The sequence below is a fragment of the Halyomorpha halys genome, unplaced genomic scaffold, assembly GCF_000696795.3.
Source record: "Halyomorpha halys isolate HHAL.00 unplaced genomic scaffold, Hhal_1.1 Scaffold200.1, whole genome shotgun sequence".
Classification (NCBI taxonomy): domain Eukaryota; kingdom Metazoa; phylum Arthropoda; class Insecta; order Hemiptera; family Pentatomidae; genus Halyomorpha; species Halyomorpha halys.
In genome coordinates, this window is record NW_027105652.1 from 1,039,370 (window position 1) to 1,050,838 (window position 11,469).

Consider the following 11,469-nt stretch of genomic DNA (forward strand, 5'->3'; position numbering starts at 1 on the left):
ATTTATTTATGCATTAAGTATATAAGTATTCAGTCTAATTGTAATTATATATATATATATTTGTAGTAGTTTTGAAATGGTAAAATAAACATAGTTGCTGAAAAAAATTCTTGAAGTAAATTTAAATGATTAGATGAATATAGATGTGTTACTTACACGTAAAACTGAATTTGTTGAAATTTGAAACTTAAATAACAACAAAAGAATAATTGGTATATACGTAAATTTCGAAAGTTTACGTTTTAACAGCCAATAATGAGATGTAACACAAGCTTAAAGCGCAGTAATATAGAAAGAGAATCATTATTGGTTAAACGCATAAAAGTAGCGTATTAAACAATTTTTACAAAGATTTATTTTTTTTATTTTACAAAAGTGTATAAAAAGTTTAATTTTTATATTTTTCCATAAATGTAATCTTCATAAAATTTGAAAAGTGTTGCAGAATGAAATAATTTAACAATGACAGTTTCAGCATTATTATGAAGAGGTCAATGAGAAGATTTTTTCAGAGGTACTCCTCCACCAATATGGAGTTAAACAATATCCGAAGGACCATATCTTGATGCTAACATTAGGGGTGCTCCTAACACATGATGATGAGCTGTTACATCTTCTCCATGCTGCAACAGCTCTTTCACGACGCCACCATGTCGAAATAGCATTGCTTTATGTAGGGCTGTGTATCTAAATCTACCCTTATCATTGAGGGGCGCGCCATGGTCTATGAGTTTAACAATATCTAAGCTGTCTCCAGTCGAAGCTAACATTAGTGGTGTATTGCCCATATTGCTCTTAGCAGTTAGATCTGCTTCATGTTCCAACAGCTCTTTCACTACATCGATATGCCCTCTTTTCGGTGCTAGGTGCAGAGATGTGTATCCAAGATTATATTTATCATTTACAAGTGCTCCTTGGTCAATAAGAAGTCTAACAGTATTCAAATTGCCCATAAATAATGCTACCATTAGTGGTGTATAGCCGATATTATTCTAAGCTGTTAGGTCTGCTCCACAGCGTAAAAGCTCTTTCACTTCACCATCGTATCCTCTTAGTGCTGCTAAATGTAGGGAGGTGTCTCCGTATCCATTTCTACCATTGAGAGGACTCCCTCCGCCAATAAGAAGTTTAGAAATATCCAAATAGCTATTAGATGATGGTAATATTAGTGGTACATCGTTTCAATCAGACTTTTAAATCAACACTATGTTTTCACTTTCAAATTCAGTTTTACATATAACCAATACATCTATATTCATTTAATCACTGAAATTTACTTTAAGAATTTCATATGCAAAATTTAATAATTAATGGTTTTAATATTTTTTTTCAGGAAAATTGTTTATTTTATCATGAGCATTATTCAAAACTTGATTTTGGTTTAATACAAACTAACAAATATTAAACATTAAATTAAACGTTCAGCTGAACGTTTGAATTTATAATTTAATTGTAGTTTATTTATTGATTAGAAAATATAATGTTAGATTCGTATATAATTTTATGGGATTATATTTTTATGTACAATAATTGATTCCATATTGCTTTAACTTCTTTTCTATCATCATATAATTTATTTTTTCTTTTAAATTTTCGACAGCAATTATTAGGTTAGAAATTATTAGAATTATTAGAGATTATTAGATTATTATTAAATTATTAGAGATTATTAGATTAGAAATTATTAGGTTTAAAGGTGTATATGAGTATCTACAGTAAACTTAAAAATGGTATTACAGTTTATTTGAATATCTTAGGGGAAATTTAATTAATTAATGCAATTATTTCTTGTAATTACCTGTATGACATTTTTTTTTTTTGGAGTAATACCATTTATAAGTTATTTGATGAATCAATAATGCAATTTGTATTCAAAATAAAACATGCTTATTTTTTTAATATTTTTGTTTTTGTTCTCTATTTTCAACTCCTTTACAAGAACTTGTCAACTATCTAATTTAACTTGTCTTTAAACTAGTCAAGAATTATGTCAATTTTAATTAATTCTACTCTTGTATTAACAATAATAACATATATATTATTATTAATTACTACCACAATTCATAAAAGTTCTATATTACCTTGGTGTTTATACTTGTAATTATTAATGCTCTCTTCAATTATTTTTAATACATAGTAAGGAGTGTTTAATTTAGTTTAAAGCAAACCTTAATGTTTTTTTCTGTTTTGTTTTTTTCATTTCTATTACTCTGTACTGTATAAAATACTAACATCTATTTTTCAATATGCCAATCCTTTTCCAAGTGGACTTAAGTATTGCATTCATTTCCTTAGGAGAAAGAAAAAATAACAAAAACAACTAACAAACCCTTTTGAACTGTTAAGTAAAATGTTTACATTTATAAACTTAAAAAATAAGAAAATATGCAAAACTCATATTCTTAATTTTTAAATCATTGAACAATATCAAGATAAATTACTGGACTAATGACCACTGTTATCCGTGAAAAATAATTTTACAGCCCGTATTTATGGCTGTTCAAATGTGTAGTTGTGTAGACGGTATGTAAATAAAATCATGCCGTAGCATTTTTTTTTATAAGTAAAACAAAATCAAGTTTTATTACTTCCTCTATTTTGTCTCAGGATTAATGACATCCGTTCCTATTTTATCAAAAAATAAAAAAGGTTTACAGCTACCAATAATTGAATTGCATCAGTGAAGCCAAATCTTTTATGAAAATATTTAGACTTAAGATCGTCTAATATCGAATTATAACATGCCGGATACCAAAATGATATTGCTTGAAATCTTCTCATAAGACAACAGAAAAAAAGGTAAGTCGAATTCAGATACCGTTGTCTCGTAAGATGTTGAAATAAAGCTAAACAAACAATTTTACTAAATTTATTTTTTAAAAAAGCAAAACTAAAGGAAATGCATTCTAAGAATTTTTTTACTTGCAAATGATTTCACAATTTGGTTCTAGAACCTTTATTTTTTTTTATCTTTCGTACAACCCTTATACCTCATAGAGCAAGGCTTTCTCTTTTTTTTTTTTAATTTATTTAAAATGAATAAACTTCACGGCGAACGAATTCACTTGTAGGAATAGTTAAACCAGAAACCACAGCTCCCGAGAGAAATTAATAAAAAAAGTAGAAACTAAGGTATATATAAGCAACTTCCCAATAGGAGTGCATCAGAAGTTTTGATTGACTCTGAAAGGAAGTTTTAACTCTCCTATTCCACCTTCAGCAGAATTCTAGAGACAGCCTATGTTGTTCCGAAATGGCTTCGTAATTGTTTGAGTTTAACCATCTTCCTTATGCATGAACATTCCATTTGATTGAAAATTTATTTGTCAAAGGACTTGTGTGTTCGAGGGAAATAGGTATGAGTAGAGAGTAAGCTCTTAAGACCCTGGGAATTAGAGTGTAGTGATCATAATGGGCTATCATTGAGATCGGTCGTAACCACAAATTAAAGAGACGACGACCATTATATAAACTTAAAAAAGAAAACGACGGTATTAGACTACAAGATACAGAAGGTAATTTCGGATATTTATTTTTTCTGATTGGTTACTTTTAATTAACTACCAAAAAAAAAAAACAAGAGGTAAAGATCATTATCAAAGTCCTGAGTCAATCATATAGCATATTATAATGACAAGAAAAACGGTTCACCAATTCATCCATCATTAGGTCTGAAGACTAATTATAACTTTAAAATGTAGACCAGAGCTCTTATATAAAGAGTTTGAAATGAAGTCACCATTGCGTTCAGAAAAATGTATTTCATTACTAGAAGCAATTAAGCCTTATTTATTTTCACAGTTCTTGCAGGGCTTCGGCCTCCTATATAAATCTCGACCATTCATTTTTGTCTATGGCGTGTCTCGTTCATCTCATTTTCCCCCATTGACGTAGGTCAGATTATGTGAAAGCATCTAGCAAGATCAAATGCGGTCTTTTTTGTGGTCTCCTTCTTCCTTCCGGTAACTCATACAACAATCTTCTTCCTAAGCTATCCTGTGACATCCTTTCCACACGCCTAAGTCATCGCATTCTGGCCATCTTGATCAATATCACTATATCGGTGTTAAAGCCACCTCAAATTGACGATGTCTTTTTATAAAGAAAAGGGTTAGAAAAATAATAAACATAAAGAAAATAAAAAGGCATTTTAGTAAAAAATAAAATTAGCTAAATAAATTATGAAAACAAAAGAAATAAATTTACAAAATCAACAGATATATAAAACAAATACTGGTCTACTGTCCAGAAGAAAAGTAGATTAAATATGGTGTCTACAATTGGGTTCAGCAAACGAATCAAATCCCGATTGCTTCTCGATGTGAAAGATGAAATGAAATGAAAAAAATAATTTTATTCTGGGATATATATCACCTAAGAATAAATACATGGTTCATATTATTTTCAGATAATAGAATGAAATTACATTGGTATATTGGCTTTAGTACTGTTTATAATGTTAATGAATATATGCCTATTCATTATATTACAATGATGTGGAGGTTTGGTTATACAATAAGTGGAGGAATAGGTGTTTTTTATAGGAAATAATGGATGAGAACTGGCGAATGGAGATGGAAAGAGAATTCCAGAAGGAGGTTGCACGTATGACGAAGGATTTGCTAAAGAAGGCGGTTCTATAGGAGGGCATATATAAATCAATCGGATGGGATTTGGTGTTTAATGAGTGGAACGATGAACGAAGAGTGAGGAGATCTAGGATATAGGTAGGTTACTTTGTGTAACCTACATTGTAAGATATACATTGCAAAGATGTGCTATTTTTGGTTTGCATTTAACTGTTTTTTGTGTTATTTATAATTTATTTGTTGAATTTTATGTACTGAGATTACTTAATATATCTCCAAACCACAGCGGTCTTTTATCAAATACTATTCCAGTGCTAAAACTACTAATTAAAAAAGAAATGATATAATTACCAAATAGGCTTATTATTGTTTTGTAAACGTTGTGTAAATTTTGACCACGAAAAAAATGAAACATTAAGAAATATAGCAAAGAACATTATCAATCAAATAAAAATATTTACTATTATTATTTACTTTGTTCACCAACGTTTCGTTTTAAAATATTACTAGAATGTTATATTTTAATGTTATCAATAAAATATTAATTTTTTATGACAAAAATGTGTAAATTATATTTGCATAAATATATTTTGTGCTGAAAAGAATAAGCTGAGATTATGGTGATATCTACACCATACCTAATCCTTCCCCGAACTCACAGAAAGATACTGCTTTTGTTAAATTGATTATTAATTAAAGTATAGCTAAGCCTATAGAACAGAACCACATAAATTTTAAATACTTTATGTTATTACTGTTTATAGTTTGATACTACCCAAGCAAAATGTAGATGAGTGAAGATCAGCAGTCTGACGAAATTATTTCTTGATGTTATTTCGGCTTTAGATTAGCTGTGGTGTAAGATTTCTCTCCGCTTTCCGTCCTTGGACATTAGATTCCTCATATCTGACGCTTTTTATTCACTACCCTCTTGAAGAACCTATTCTGCATCCCCCTTCTCACACTTACACTCTCTCACCCTTTCTTAAGTAGACAGTGTCTTAAGAAATATTACATTTTCCTTTCCTTTTTTTTGTATATATGTTGGTGAGAATTCTTTTATCTATGTATAAAATAATAGTATTCTTGTCTCTGTACTAGTTTGATTTATTCTATCTATTCTATTCTACAAAAAGACACTTCTTTTACATGATATTATTTCGAAAATATAATCGGAAGTCAATCTAATTTAAATTAACTATGAACCAATTAGGGATACCAACAAATGTTCGAATGACTTTGAGAAAATACGAATCTGTAATAGAAACAGTTATTTAATTAATCGATAAGACTAACTTAATAATCAGTCTTTAATTATTATAATTATATATTTATATTGCCTTATTTTTAAAATTAGAATATCGACTTATCTGCTTTTCTTCACTATCGTTACGATCTATTATTAAACAAATTATAGTTGGCTTGCTAAATAATATTTCAAATCTCACAGAAATGAGTCTCACTGGGGCGGATCCACCCATCATACCAATGTTGGACTCTGGAACAACTAGGCCTTACCAAACCAACAACCAACGGGCGTTTATAACCAGGCTGTTAAACGCCCTTACAGAACACACAAACAATTCAAATAAATTGAACAAACTTTTATTTGTTTTCCCCAACCCTAGATGCTTTTACATTACAACATAATAACACGTATTATGACGAACAACACAGACTTGGCCCATATTTCTCTAACAATCAAGCTGAAAATTAGCAGTATTATACTTGTACCGACAATAAAATATTAATAGTCTCTATAAAAAATCTGAAAAACCACAACTTACGTACCAACGTAATTAGGCTGAAGAAAATCAAAACTATGAATGAAAATTTCATTACAATGGGTGAAAGGTCACAGTGGGGTTTACGGTAATGAAAAAGCCAAAAGCATGGCAAAATCGCCCTCTAACGATACTCAGCTTCCAATCGACTACAGCCCCCTTGTCCTAAATTAAAAAATCCATAAAAACTTACCTCATTCAGGACTGGGAAAAATGCTGGCAACTTTCGACTAAAGGACGCCCTTCCATAAATATATACATAACATAACTTCTCAAAATTACAACAAAACAAAACGTACAGGTTACATAAAAATATGGACCGCCCAAACACTAGTTTAAGATATTTCATATAACTAACACTGATTTCTGTAATTGCTACGGACAAACTTCACACACAAAATTCACAGATATGTATTAAATAAATAAAAATGTAATCCATATTTTACGGCAAACCATTTATCTGGATTATTTCAATCATTTAATCATTGTATAATATCACTTTATAAATCAAATGTAAATAAACACTTTGTTCCTTTATGTAGTTTAAATACTTTCATATCACACAATACCACCCCACATATTATATAATTCTTGGCAACAATAAGTTTTAAATATAAAGTACTTAATTGTTAACTGGTAAACACAGAAAAAGCCTTTGGAAAAGAATCCGATCTTAATAATAGTTTTGTAGGACTCAATATAAATTAATTAATTGGCTTATTTTTGGATAATTGCGTTCAGCAATTATCCTGGCATCCTGACATCGTCTACAGTAAGTTGGTGTCTAACAGGGGTTAAGAGATATAGCGATACGAGGGTCCATTCAGGGTGATAGTTATTTGGGAACACAATATTGTTACAATAGAAATAATCAATGAACCCAAAAAAGAGAAGAACTGTCCGATTGAAGAATTAAGACTTCCGGCAATGACAATATAAAAACTGGAGTGTTCTCATAATGCCAACTCACACTAGATATGATTAAAGAAAATTTAGTTAGTTATTCTACTTATTGTTTTTTTTTGTTTTTTTTTAAGATAGTTTTTGATTTTTGTGATTGTCTTTTTCATTTTAACTTGTTCATTTACTGTAAGACTTTTTTTTAAAAATTTTGTTCAGAAGTTTAAATTATTTATTTAGTGCTTATTTTAGGGAGCATATGACTTTTTACAATGATATGTGTATGGGAATTTATTTTTATTGTAAATAGTTTTCTTTTATGTTTTTTTTATTGTATTGCATTAGCTTATGTAGTTACAGCCTGAGTCATCTGTTACCTCGACTCGATGAAATTTAGTGATTGAGTAGCAACCGAGTTGGTCATTTTTCTCTCCTATAATATATATAAGTTAAGTATTAACGAAAGCAAAATGTCAAAAAAGAGAAGAAGGAATAAGGTCTAAGACGCTTCAACTTCTGTAAAATACTGGCTTTATTGTGTTCGGTACATCTCGAGTCAACATTCGATCAGCTGATCTCCTCAGTAAGCTGACATCGTAGTAACAGCTGACTCAGACCGTAACTTCCCCCACCAAAACTAATACTATACAGTATAATCTGTAATATCCATGTAAGTCTTAAGGCCGAAATCCTCCTATAGTATCCTTCTCATGACTTTGCTCACATGGAATACTTGTTCGTTGAAATTTCCTCCATTACCTGTCCTCTGTTATTTGCCGTAGTTTACCGTCCTCCTCATGTTCCATTCTACAACTTCTTTGAATCCTCCCTCATCAACCTTGTTTCCCACTACACCAATATTATTGTCGCCGGAGATTTTAATATAAATATGCTCTCACAATCTCTTGAAAACATTTCCTAACTGACCTGCTGTTTTCCCTTAACCTTCATCTAGTTCCTTATTCTCCTACCCATCACACCCAATTTTCCGACACCTGGCTAGACCTTTACATCTCTGACTTCCCCATCAAAATCCTGTCTTCTTCTCAACATCCCGTTCCATTTTTCTCATCACATGACCTGATTCGAATTAGATATTCATGCTCCTTTGAAAACCAGAACCATACGCCGTCCCACTGCACCTTGGCCGACACCCGAAATAAAGGAAATGATGAAAAGAAGAGATGCAACGAGGCGCAAATACCGTTGAACCCGTTTACCTGCACCTCTTTAAAGATCCTCCGGAATGAAACCCAATCAGCAGTCCCACTTGCTAAAGCCTCCTACTTTCATAATGCCCTTTCCAATGCTCCTGATTCCAAATCCAAATGGAAAATACTTCGTAATCTATCCCTACCAGAATCTAATAATTTCAGTTCCTTCTATTAGAGAAGAGTTTCCACTGAAAGAAGACATGGTTATCTATGTGAAGGAGAAGTGGTACCGCCAAGCGCTCCGTTAACATATTAAAGAGGAGATAGATAATCTGCAGAGCCAAGGAATCATAGTAGAGAGCACATCTCCCAATAATTGTCCATTATGGACGGTCAGAAAGAAGAGCGCGCCGGGAGAAAACGGAGAGAAATATAGAGTAGTCGTTGACTGTCGCAAAGTAAATGAAAACACGGTAGATGAAATGTGGTTGTGACGGCAGACATGGTCCATAGGATTAGGAAATGTATAGAGCAATTTTAGAGGGAGCCGATCCTTGCATTTCCCGACTTTCAGAGGCCGTTTGCACTTATGACGGATGCCACTGATTATGCGCTGGGTGTGGTAGTATCTCAGCAGTACAAGGAGAGGGAATGTCCTAATAGCCTTCGCTAGTAGACGCCTCACGGAGACGAAGACGCCTTAAAGTTCTTTGGAAAGAGGGTTTTTGAGATTGTGTGGGCGGTGGACAACTTTTGGCCTTACCTTTCTTGGAAGAAGATTTCGGGTCCACATTTATCACAGACCCGTTCAGTGGGTTGAAAAACTAAAAGAATCATCACCATGGGTGGACTCATGGACTCGCTGCAAGGAACTCATGGGTCAATATAATATGGACATTTACCACAAACTAGGAAAAGAAAACGTGGCGGCATTCTGGCTTTCACGTGCGATGACCTCAAATGCAGTTGAGGACGACCTCGGAGGCCCGTCTAGTGGTGTGAGGTAGTTTCTGCGAGAATGGACTCCAGAGGAAGAGTTGAAGTAAGACACGCCTAGGCACGGAGGACGAACCATCAGATGACGAAGGTTCAATAGAGGAAAGACCAGCGGAGATGGAAGTGATTGAAGAAATAGTAAACGACAAACGACGCCAGATAATTTGGAAGACGAAGACTACGGGTATAATGTAGATAGAAAAGGGAAATATAAAGGTTATCACCACTATTTGGTCGCAACCGGGAACCAGGGAAGCCGAAATTTGTAAAGCCTTCACAGAAGTGTCTAAGCCGGGAAAACCATTTATTCGTAGGCAACGCAGAATTGTGGGATAAGATCCAGCGATTGTGGAGATCATAACGGATCGGGATAGATCGTTCGTTCATTCGCTGTGTGTTTACAGTAGAAACTCTTGAAGATACGGAACGACAGAAAGAAGTGACACTGGTATTCTCCCCTCGCCGCTCAATCGCTCCACTACTTCTCTACAAGCAATGGTGTTTGAACTTTCCATGTCCACGAGATAGCTTACTCCTCCGTTCACTCGGATTATAGGCAGAATAATAATCCGATAGTTTCTCAATGTGCGGTCGCCTCTCTGCTTACATCCTCCTCAGATTTCACGTGTCTTCTTTCCTCCTGGTCCTCGCCTCCATGCGCTTACTCAGCTCCTTTGCTCACGATCATTCCATTGTTCATCTGTTTCAGTTTCTGATACTCCTAAAACTTTCGTCGACTCTCTTGACGATCCACTCAGTCTCTATCGAAAGCTTTTCCTCCGTATTTGTTGGGCATTGACCTCCATTGGCTCGCCTTCGTCCATATTCCTTCTTCTATATATGCATGGGCATTCCCGGGTGAAGTGTCTTTCTTTTCCACACTAAAAACACCGAGTTGGGGGACATTGAGCCACCAGGTACCCACTTTGCTGCAACCATGACACTAGTGGTCTTCTTGTTTCTTGCTGGTTCTTGGTATTGCTTCTCCTGATCTTCTTTCCCCGCGCAGCATTTCCCCCCGACCGCTACACTCGTACTCTCTTCTTCTTAAGGGCGGCGGAGCAGTCCTATGTCGATTGTATGTAATATTCTCTCATACTGGTTCTCCAATATCCATTTTACATTTCTGTTCCCGAGCGCTTGTGTCTATAAGTTCCTGAGCACATTTTACGAAGAGACCGCTCTCTTCCCTTCTTCTTCCCCAGTTCTTTTGTCAACTGAATCTTCAGTACCATGGATAGTAATTGCATCCGACCCTGTACTTGAATTGTCTCCATCATCTCCCTGAGTTTATCTTGAATTCTGTTATAGCGTGCCAGGAGTTCTGCGGCATACTGCCCATCAGGCTGTCTCGGTCTCTTCGTCTCTATAATCATCATAAATATGTCCTCTTCTGAGGCCCACCGTCCTCCTCCAAATGTCTTCTTTAATCTGATCACGCTCCAGGGTGTCTCCTCATTCGCTTGAATTTTATTAAGGAATTAACCTTGCAAACGACTGCTGCCCTTAACGCCTCAGCATCCCCACTGTCGAGCAGGTGTTCGGCTGCGTTCGCATATATTCGACCAATCAGTTGATCACCCCCTTTCACGAAATGACTTAAGTCCTCTTTCTCCCCGGTGAACCTTTCAAGGTCGGAAACTGCCTTTCTTAAGTCCTGGGTGGTTGCCGACTTTGATCCATTCCAGCGTCGTGGCATGAGCTTGCACTAGTGATACGTCCGGTAGTGACTGAATCTCTGCCGGAGGTGGGTTTCCTACAGCTACAGGTTGGTCAACTGCTGCTGGAGGTAGGTTGTTAAAGTTCAGACCCTTAAGGTTTAGAACTGCAGCTCTCACTATTCCGGTACCGGCCATAATTCAGAGAGAACAAAGAAGAAAGATAAATCTTTTTTAGACTAAAAGTCACTAAAGTATCCGTATTTCGGCACTACTTAAGTATCTTCGAGTGAAAACAGTGAAATGGGTATGAAATAACTCTTACGGGCTCCAGAAACAGAATGCTCTTTATTGAGTCCAGTAAATATATACGTCTCAATCAGTTGTT

At 34.4% G+C, this 11,469-nt stretch overlaps 1 protein-coding gene across 1 annotated transcript in view; it reads right to left on the reverse strand.

Annotated features, from left to right (window-relative positions):
- The window catches only part of LOC106679387 (opioid-binding protein/cell adhesion molecule homolog), a gene marked incomplete at its 3' end in the record, with an annotated part of 300,127 nt that overhangs the window by 104,313 nt on the left and 184,345 nt on the right, over positions 1-11,469 (reverse strand).